General features: G+C 41.1%; 1 long non-coding RNA gene across 1 annotated transcript; it reads left to right on the top strand.

The window, feature by feature from the left end:
• Positions 1 to 9,468: 9,468 nt before the first annotated feature.
• LOC112540265 (uncharacterized) lies at positions 9,469 to 11,073 on the top strand. Its single transcript, XR_003084332.2, has 2 exons — positions 9,469 to 9,603; positions 10,747 to 11,073. It is a non-coding gene; the product is annotated as an uncharacterized LOC112540265 (long non-coding RNA).
• Positions 11,074 to 11,287: the final 214 nt, after the last annotated feature.

Genomic DNA, 11,287 nt, shown 5'->3' with positions numbered 1-11,287 from the left:
TTTGGACCAACAGCATTTTCAGCTGGTGAGATAGATACCTGAGATATAAGAACAACTTGTTAAATCCTTTAAAACTAAAAAACCTACTATTAGTTTGTATAGATATTTGTTATCAATAAATCAAATTGATATGTAGATGTTAAGAAATGAGTGGAATAAAGAATTAGAGGTTCCTATATTGTCTAGACAATGGGAGAGTGTTTTAACTTCAAGGCAAGCGTGTCAGTGGACCTCAAATTACGACTTATACAACAAAAAATAATATTTAGAATTTATTGGACTCCATTATGTTTGTATAGAAAAGGATTGTCAAAAACAGCATTTTGTTGGAAATGTAATAAGGATACTGCTTCTTTAAGACCTCCTTTGGAAGAAACTAATGGATATGAACATGGAACCCAGACTCCTTCTATTAATCAAGGCATTATATTCAAACTCCTGCCTAAGGGTATGTACTGGAGCAAATGGTGCCCTAACAGGGACCATTAATACTTACAAAGGGGTCAGACAAGGATGCATATTGGCCCCCATTTTGTTTAAACTATATATAAGTGGCATCCCAAAGTTTTTATGTTCAACAGACACACACATGCCCAAAATTAAAAACAAACACGTAAATATACTGCTTTACGCAGATGATATGGTATTGATGTCACACACCCAAGTAGGAATGAGAAGGCTGCTACGTAAGATTAGTACATATTGCACAGGTAACTACCTGTCTATTAACAAATCTAAGACCAAGGTAGTCATTTTTGGGAAAAGGAGGATCAGATACAATTGGACCCTGGACGGGGAACATATAGAACAGGTTAAGTCCCATCTATACCTAGGGCTCATATTTACTGAAACAGGTTCTTGGCTCCCCCACTACAAGAGAAGCTTCATAAAAGCTACAGCCTGCGCTAATGCCTTAAGGCAGTTAACTAATCACAGTTACCCAGGATCATTAACACCAATCATAAAGGTTTATAACAGTAAAATCATCCCAATGCTTACCTATCGGGCAGAACTGTGGGGAAGCTCAAATGTCCCTTTGTTTGAACAGATAACAGTCTTCATTTCTGAAATGTATCTTGGGGGTGGATAGGTCCACCCCAACCTGAGCTGTAAGAGCAGAGTTAGGCATTCCCCCCATACAAAGTCATTTGGTAACAAAAGTATTCAATTACTGGCTGAAGATCCTATCTATGGACTCAGAAAGATTACCAAAGCTTTGTTCTGAAGAACAGTTGCACAACAAGCCTCCTCATGCTTGGGCAGCCCGACTTACCAATACAATTTCCCAATATGGATTTTCAACCCACTTCCCAGTACAATCAGACGTGAAGGCCAAAAAAAGTTTTAAACAAAGGGTTTTAGATGTGGCTGCCCAAGAGGATATAGCACACCTGAAACATCTCAAGTCCTTGAAGTGGCTGGCCCAACACAAATCAGTCTTCCAATTAGAAAAGTATCTAACAACTCCTTTACCCCAATATCTTAGAAGAGCTTTCACCAGAGCTCATTTTGACCAGTTAGACTCTATGATAAGATATGGGAGATTTCAAGGAGTCCCATATGAAGAAAGACTATGTATTTGTGGTGCCCCAGCTATTGAAGATACGGCACACATCCTGTTTGATTGTAGATTATATTCAGCAGAGAGGACTGACCATTTAGATTTAGATTTAAAAAATAAAAAATACTGGAGCGGCCAGCAGAAACTTTCCTACTTTTTACAGGGCAAGAACCTCCGTATCACCAGTAAGACTGCACTCTAAAGAGGGCAGATTATTTAGATCAGATTGGTGTTGACTGCAGGGGTGATGGCTTGACATGAACTTGTTTCATAGTTTTAGTCATATTTACATTTTTATTCTTACTTGTATGTTTACAATGGCATTTATTTTATTTTATCTTATTTCCCTTATACTTGATATGGTCAATAGACTAAATCAATAAAGTTGAACTGAATTGCTTCTTTAAAATATATGTTTCTACAATGTCCTATACTTATCAGGTTTTGGGAGAAAGTAGTGGACTATATAAATATGATTGTGAGACAAAAGCTAAAATTTTCAGAGGATAATATTCTTTTGAACTATATACCTAGTACGTGGAACTTGACAACCAGACGACGTAAATGGATTCTCTGTGCCCTTGCTATGGCCAAAAGACTGATATTGCAGCATTGGAAAGATAAATGTATGGCCTCATTTATTCAATGGATTGAAGACCTGATTGTGCTTGTACTTATGAGCGGATTGCCTATAGACATAGACTTTGTATGGACAAGTATAATGAAACATAGGACTCATTCATACAAAATATGGTAGGTTAAAAAAAAACAATAGTCATATCAGTGTATTAGAAATATATACATACTTGAATAATACTTGCATTAGATAAGTATATATAGAATTGTAATTGTTTACTGTTATGACCTATTAACTTGGGTTTTTTTTCCTTTGTTGTATTTCACTTTTTTATTAAAGCACTTTCTATCTTTTTTTCCTTCTCAATAATACTAAACAAACAAATAAAAAGACAATGGCTGGGTTTTTACAATGCTCTGAACCACAAACTATAGTATTCAACCTCATTTTAGCTTAGAATAGTTGTTGCAACCCATTCCATGTACTGTTCCCAGACTTATTTTCTTTAGCTCCCTCAAAACTGACCACCAGAGGGCTGCATTTAACCATATTAAAAATGTACCCACCTCAGTAACACACTGTGGTTTTCAAACTGTCTCAGAGGATGGAGTTGTGTGAAAAGATTGTAGGCTTCTTGGAATTTGCAGATACCAGGTAAAATTCTGAGACAGATCTGATCTCTCAGACAGAGTGACTGTATTCAGACAACATTCTAGGCCATATACCATGGCTAACACGCCATATTGGCTGTGTTCAAATAACCAGGCTAATTGAGCAAACAACATGATGGTTTAATGAGATGACTTGATTTAGGGATTTGTTTGGTTTAGACTTAGCCTTTATAGTTGTAAACTAAAGTTTGTTAAGTGTGTTGTGAATTTTTTGCCAATTTATTCCAGTTTTTCTGTATACAGTAAGCTATTACAATGAACAGCTGCAAACAAACCAGTGGTGTAGGCACCAATATATCTTGGATCTTCCAGGCTGTAACTAGAATCATATTGCAGGGAGCCATGGAGATGGCCTTGATGGAAATATTCAGAAGCTGTAACAAAAAGGGCAGCATTCCTTGCACGATGGGAAAGGTGGTAGTAGAGACTCAGGCTGGTTCTTCCCTCACTTGCAAGGGTATTAGAGGGAAGGGAGGAAAAATACAATCAGATTTGAAAGATTTGTTAATATAGCCTATCTCTATAAAGGTTACTTCTAGCCTTCTTGTGAACCCTGTTTCCTAATCTGGACAACCTTGAAAGGGCTGACACATATATTGAACAAAGCCATCCTTTAATCATGTTTGCTGAATAAGCCACAATGGTCTGGGTTCACAAAACAGGCTAAGCTAAAATCAAACCACATTATGGAATATTTGAGCCTCATCTGTGAATGTAGTAAAATCAGAGTTGCAGGTCAATGCATCTGGTAGGTACCAGACTGGAGAAAGTAGATTCTGATGAGGTTGTTTGACTTCCCCTTCACTGTGGATCCAATCTGCATTTCATACCAGTGAAACACTGTCCAAGATAGGATGAGCAGCAACCTGGTCTCTGCTCGACTTTTCCACTTGCTGGAGTGCAAAACCTATCAGCATGGCTGTTGGCCAGGCTCAGTAGGATGAAAGAGGTACCCAGTTGGAGAAGGGTAACATGAATATGAGAACTGGGACAAATTACTTTTGGGATTAGTTGTTGTTTCACTGCATAACAGCACTGACAGGAATTCATAACCAGTTTAGTTATCTGCTGGCGGAGGGTAGTGGTGAGGAGAAGTAGCTGTAACTCCCTTCTAGGTAGAGATGCCAACAACCTCATTCCCTGACCGAAAGACTAACTCAATACCAATAAAAACCAAAAACATAGGGATTCCACAACCTTATCCTAAGGTCTGGGACAGTGTTTCTCGACTTTAGGAATTTGAAGATGTGTGGACTTCAACTCCCAGAATTCCCTGGCTAGCCATACTGGCTGGGGAATTCTGGGAGTTGAAGTCCACACATCTCGACATTCCCAAGGTCGAGAAACACCAGTCTGGGACAACCACCAACTTTTTAATGGTTTTCTGAATGTTATTAGAGTGGGAGCTGTCCAGATTGCTGGGGGGATGTCATTCCCAAGGGCAGGTGCTGTTAACTGAAAAGGTCCTGCAAGATGTCACTGTTTAATTGACAGGACCCAGAGCATGCCCACTCTGCCCATGCCACAAAGGGCATATCCACTTTCTCCATTTGCCTACTTTCATGCTGCCCCCACCACGGGAATCCACTGAGTTACAAAAACATGTGTACCTGTAGAATGCATCAATTTTCCAAACCTGGTGTCTTCCAGACAGGCTGGATTACTTCCAATATTCTAGCCAAGATACCATCTGTGAATTGCAGATGAACAGGGAAAGTTGGTACTGTACAGGTAGTCCCCACTTAAGAACAAGTTCCGTTCCCAAGGTCTGTCCTTAAGTCTAATTTTTATATAAGCCGGAACAGTTGTATTGTCTAATATTGTGTAAGTAATAGCGTGTAATGAACTCAAATCATTGTGTATTTAACTTGAATTTTGCTACAATAGGCTCCATTCTTAACTATGGGTCGCCTGTAACATGGGCGTTCTTAACCCAGGGACTACCTGTATAGGGGATTGCAGCTCCTGGGAGGGGGGTGTTAGATACATATAATTATATTGGCAAGCTGGATTCATACAACACTGGGCAGCATGTAGTGTGAACATGTTAATCCAGTCAGTACTCGAACATGAAAGCAATGTTCCCTCTAATTTCTGACATGCTGCATGCAGAGAAAAATGGTTTTGTGCAGCTTTTCACAAACCAAATACAATTTGTGCACGATGCAAATATATGAGTAAATTGCAAATACATGTAATAGTGACATGTTAAAATGTTTACATATTTCTTAATCTAGGGAGTATAATAGTATGTCACACACATGCTTAAAAGTTATGCTTTCAGGTCATTATTGATTCCAAGTGACTGTCCCCAGCAGTTTTCTTGGCAGCATATTTCAGATGTAGCTTGCCAGCACCTTCTTTTCCAGGCCAAGAGAAATGGCTGCCCAGGGTCACCCAGCTGGGTCTATGCCTAAGTGGAACTAGAATTCAAGAGTCTCCTGGTTTCTATCCTGATGCCTTAACTTAAACATCAAACTGGCTCTACACATAGAGGCTTATAGCTTATAATATAAACTCACTAGTCACTGATAACTGATAATTGAAATCAATTTTTGTAAGCATTTTTTTTCTTTTTGGAATTTGATATGGGCGGGAAGGAAGGAAGGAAGGAAGGAGGGAAGCATTATACAAAAAACATTTAGATAGGCCCTTCTCTTTCATTTTTTCCCCATACTTTCCTTCTCTGGATATATTCTGAACATATTTAACTTTAATTATTATTAATTTTAAAAATGAAATGTTTATAATGTTAACAACAATCATGGACCTTGTCCAACCCAAAACTCAACAGGTATTAATGAAGCCCTTTTTGGGAGGGAGGAGGATCAAAGGGGTCTATCAGGAGCCACTTCTCAGTACAGAGCAGGGCAGTAGCAGGCAGGAGGCTCCGGGTTGGTGCCTGGTGTGTCTTTAGCTGGACCCAATCCAGAGCAGGTGAGCTGCAAGGCTGGAAGAGGACTGCCTGCCTGCTGTCCCAGGCAAAAGGTGGTGCCAAGTGACCCTTGCCGCTGCAGTTCACCTGAGGCAGCAAGCTTAGGCAGTTTTATGATGCCTAAATTTATTCTTATTATTTTGGAAGAACTTAATTTTGTCTGCGCTCAATTTTTTTTATCATGTGTATGGGTTTGACAAATAATGTACGTACAGACCTTAGAGGGAACATAGCATGAGAGAGCCAGTATTAGTGTAAAATTGTACCAAAGCAATTGTGAGTCAAACTTTCTTTCCTCCATCAGTCATGTTGGGCAAAACGAAAACTCCAATAACTTGTGGGACAATGTTCAAGCCCTCCAACTGGTCCTTTAAAAAAAAAAAGGTGGACTTATAGAAGTGCTAGAAAACACAATGCTCCATTATGGGACTCCCTGCTAAAGGCTGGTGTCCTCAGGTCATGATGGCCAAACACCAGTGTCTGCTATTCCCAACCCACATCACTGTTAGCCATCTAGCTAATGAGGAGACCCTTGATATATTGAAGCCTCCACTGTCTGGATATCAAGCAGGATTAGAGATAGTTAAGTGAGAACTCTTCCTTTAAAAAGTGACCTAGTTATATATGTGATTGTGCGTTTCAGATCCAATAAACAGGAGCTATCACAATGTTAAAAGTTCACAGAATCAAGTATATTGCATGATCCAGATCAGTGAGTAGTAAAATACCCTCAAATAACCATTGATTATATACTTTAATACTATACATACATTTGGATCTAAATTTATTCATATTTAGAATAGACCCATTACAATCAGTGGGGCATGCTTTAGTTTTAACTAAATTAAACCTTTTTAAGTTCAAAAGTTCTACTTTATGTCTGGGTTTGTAAGATTACATATGGGGGGAAAAACCCTAGCAGGATGTGCCAATTAAAACCAAGCATTAGCAGCTGGAGTCAATCCATAGTAATAATAATATTAATGTTAACCAAAAAAGCAGTTAATCTTATTTATTGTGTTATGAAATCTCCTGGATTTAGGATCCCCTGCTTTTTATTTATATAATATGATACATGTAAAGTTTACTGTATTTATTTTCTTTATTTTAAAGTAATATAGTCAAAATGTTTTAAAAAGGCAAATTTTAGTGACTGATTTTTACTTGCTGTTAAAGACATACTGTACTGTTTAGACATCTGACCATTTAAACAAAATGGTTGCACCAATTGTGTTGCCCTAACTAGAACATTTGAAGAGCTTGCAAATCAACTTGTTTGGTGTCGTAGTTAAAGGCACCAGGCTAAAAACTTGGAGACTGTGAGTTCTAGTCCTGCTTTAGGCATGAAAGCCAGATGGGTGACTTTGGCCAGTCACTCACTCTCAGGTCTAGGAAAAAAGCAATGGCAAACCACTTCTGAAAATCTTTCCAAGAAAACTGTGCGGACTAGTCCAGCTGGTTGCCAGGAGTCAACACTGACTTGAAGGTACACACACACACAGTCAACTTGAAATTGGAATACCCCCTTTCTTTCTCTATTTTTCTTGTTCAGCAATTGGATAGTTAGAGCTCATTTCTTGCAGCAGATATTAAAAAAAAAATACTGCAATACATTGCAATATTTTAACAGTGCTAGAAAAATGTATGTTTTCCTTAGCTGGTGCTATGATTAATTTTATTATTAAAGGAAGATGGTTCATTGGTGTAGAGATGCCTAGTGAATCTTGTTTTTGAAATATTAACCAGCAACATAGCTCTCTCTCCCACAATATCCTATATGGATTTTTTAAAAATTAATCCTTAGAAAACTCTTTTTAAGAAGGGTGAAGTGAAAGCTTTAATTGCCCCACGCTAAGCTATGCCTGAAGCTATAAAGTTCATTTCTGAACTTTACATTACGTTGCTTACTGTGAAAGGGAATAGTGTGATATAGAGGTATGGGAACTTTATGGGGGAAATCCAGTATCTCTGTTTAGCAGCTTCCCTGTCAGATTCCTTGCCAACTTTTTAATCAACAGTAAGTAGCAGAGTTCAGCAATGCTCTCCAGGATTGATATAGGTTTGTAAGTATAGGCTATTATCACTCAACACATTAGAGTATGTGTATATATTTATATATATTTCTACCTTTGAGTCAGCATTGACTCCAGACCACTGCCTAGACTAGTCACTGCAGTTTCCTTGGTAAGGTTTTTCAGAAGTAGTTTGCCACTGCCTCCTTCCTAGGGTTGAAAGAGAGTGATTGGCCCTAAGGTGGGACTAGAACTCATGGCCTCCCAGTTTCTAGCCTGATGCCTTAACCACTACACCAAACTGGCTCCTAGAGTATGCGTACAGCACTATTTTACTCTCCACCTCATCTAGTCACAAGTGGCTCTTTAACCAAACTTCGTGGTTTACTGTGCTCTCCAAACCCCAAACAATTGCCATTTTGGCTTTTAGAAATTGGAAAGCAGAAATGCAATCTATGACAAACAGTTCAGTTGCCAGAAACAAAAACAACAGCTGTTTGAGGCATAGAAGGTACAGTAAGCCATGAAACTTGATTAAGAGGCCATGCACAACAGTGGATAAAATTGAGGCAGACACTAACCAAGGTTTTTAGTTGCAATGCAATAACTAGTGCATGATCATCCAAGATATACTACTCTCAATTTAAAGATTCAGATTTTTTGTTATCACATGTTAATAGCTGTTGTTAAATCTCTTTCCCAGTTTGTCCAGTCCTGCTTTCTCCACCTTGGTTCCTTCATGTGTGAAACCTCTATCCACTCATCCCTGTCCAAGCCTGCATCCTCCCTGGGGATTATGGGAATTGAAGTCCAAAGCATCTGAAGGGTAACAGATGAGAAACCATGATTTAAGGCCTTTTTCAAAATCATGAATTGGTAGTTATAATTACATCCTATTACCCCAGTAGCCCTTATCCTAGTCAACATTACTTTGGTTCACTAACAAATGTATTGCTGTGTAGGATTTATAGCACACTATTGTTTGTTTGGCTTTCCCCAACCCGGCGGCTCCCACATGGGAAGGATTTCAACTTCCATAGCCTCTGCAAGGCATGGCTCTTTGGTCTGCCATTGGTTTGGCAGATTAAGTGCCAAGCGTTCTCTCCATTAATTCAAAGCCCTCTTCTGTTTGTTTCACAATAATCCTACGTTTAACAGCTATTTTACTGTGTAAGTTACCTCAACTTTTAGGGGGGGGGGGAAAGAATACAAACGTTTTGAGCAAACCCACAATTTGCCAGATGGCAAGGAAATACACTACCGACAGTTAAGAGGATCGCGTATTTTTCTCCCAAGCGGGCGGCCAGCTGCTATCTATCCCGCCCCCTCCGCACCGGAGCAACTCGCTGAACGTTTCCCCAACATTAGAGGCCCCAACCGCCTCAGCCTTCCGAACAAAGGAAGGCAAAGGCTACGTGTCCGGCCGCGCACCGTGAGCTGGACGGATCCCATCCGTGCAATAACCCAGCGCGGGGGAGAAGGGCTGGGAATGTGCCTTCCTCTGCCTTCCTCGGACGCGACCCGTGCTAATGGCAAGAGAGTTCCGCCAGAGGACGACGTGCCTGGGCCTCCCCAGCGCAAGGGGTAGGAGCAACCCGCTCCTGGGGCAAAGCCAGCCCGCACCTCCGCCTCAGCGTGGCTCTTCCCTCCTCCCTCCCCGCTCACTAGTCTGCCTTCTTTCCCCAAAGGCCCCTCCTAATCCCTCGCTCCTCGCCGCGGGAGGCCCTAAGCTGCCTTTTCAGGCCCTTTCCTCGGCGCGCTCTGGCTCTCGGCTCTTTCAATGCCTCTCCCTGGCAGGAGACGTGTTGGACAAGTGGAGGGATCCGTCCCCCGCCAGCAAGGTCAAGGTGCGCTTAAAGGCAGCTTCTTCCCTCGGCTGGGCGGCGGGCGCCGATGGGCCAGCTTTGAAGGAGCGCAGGAACAATGTGCGGGTTTGTTCCCATCGCCACTACCAGCTTTCCTTCGCTTTCACCCTCAACCTATCCGGGAAACCAGACCGGCCTCCTGGCCCCAGATGGGCCACCAAGGCATCTCCCCATGACACTCTGCCCACTTTCTGGGAAAGTCTTTTGCCCCGATCTTCTTACCGCAGGGATACTGGTGGCTACCACCAGCCTCTTTTTCGCTATGCATTCAACAGCTGGCAACATCTCCTGACATGGAAATGAGGTGATGGGAAAACCTTCTGGTGCTGGGACAGCTCCTAAGTTTGCAATACAGGGAAAAGGTCCAGCCTCATGTGAGCCAATGGATGGATGGGTGATGGATAGATAAGATAGATATTTGTCACTGTTTATGACAGTCCCACAGGTCTTGCAAATCCTCTGCCCCATATCAAGATATGCATGCTATGGTGGCTGGTGTGGGTCTTCCGGGCTGTGTGGCCGTGGTCTTGAAGTTTTGTTTCCTAACGTTTCGCCAGCACCTGTGACCGGCATCTTCAGAGTGCAGGAGCCCAGACAGAGAGAACTGCTCCTGTCTGGGCTCCTACACTCTGAAGAAGCCGGTCACAGGTGCTGGCGAAACATTAGGAAACAAAACTTCAGGACCACGGCCACACAGCCCAGAAGACCCACACCAGCCATCGTATGCCGGCCGTGAAAGCCTTCAACAATACATATGCATGCTATGATTGAACCAGACAACAGCTGAGAAGAACTGTCCTCCAAGCTAACAATCCATGGTGCATTTATTGTATAATAATAATAATAGCAGTGATGACAACAACAATGCATTAAAGCTGTTTCTGCAACTTCCCCCCAGGCCCATAATAACAAAAAGCTTCAGGAATCATTTTTGTTCTGTAGCCATCTATTAAGTCAATTACAACAACCACAAAAGTTGTGGCACATCAAATTTAACACATGTCTAAAAGCATTCCACAATAAATGTTTTTGTAACATATTTCAAGTGTGAAAGACTTCCCATGTAGTAATCCATATGCAACAACCTTGTTAAGCAGATTGCTATTATTATTCTCTGTGCCACAGATTTGGGTGAACGAGTGAGACATCTGTAATCATATTGTTTCTGCTTGCTGCTACTGCTCCACCAGCTGGAATTTGAGGTTGCTCTCCTTGTAGAGGACATGATAACTTGCTATCCTGACTGAGAAAGAGAAACATGTGAGATAAATTGTCACCAGCACCACTTCCCTTTGCTGAGACTAGTCCATCAACAGGACGAGAATCTGCACTTTTGCTGTTGGTTCAAGAAGGGTGATGTTTAAGAATGTCTTAAATATGCAAAATTAATAGTAACGTATTTCCTTGTAAGTGCAAATTCCGCAGCCTTGGAATAAAGAGGAAAAAAGGAAAGCAAGGTTTGTGCAATTCTGATTTTGAAGCAAGATAAATAGGAGTACCAAGAAAATGTGAATATTCATTATTTTAGCTTCTTTCATTTCCACTTTCCAGTTTCCATTTAGATCAGGGATGCACAGTCTAAGATTCCAGGGCTCCAGAAGCCTTAGGTATGGCTACTAGAACCACTCCAAAAAGTACTGTACCACCAAATTGTACTTTTGATGCG

This window comes from Python bivittatus, unplaced genomic scaffold (assembly GCF_059951505.1).
Source record: "Python bivittatus isolate LINGU-HERP-01145 unplaced genomic scaffold, Pbiv_v1 ctg000410_np1212, whole genome shotgun sequence".
NCBI lineage: Eukaryota > Metazoa > Chordata > Lepidosauria > Squamata > Pythonidae > Python > Python bivittatus.
This window is presented reverse-complemented; position numbering and strand designations above follow the sequence as displayed.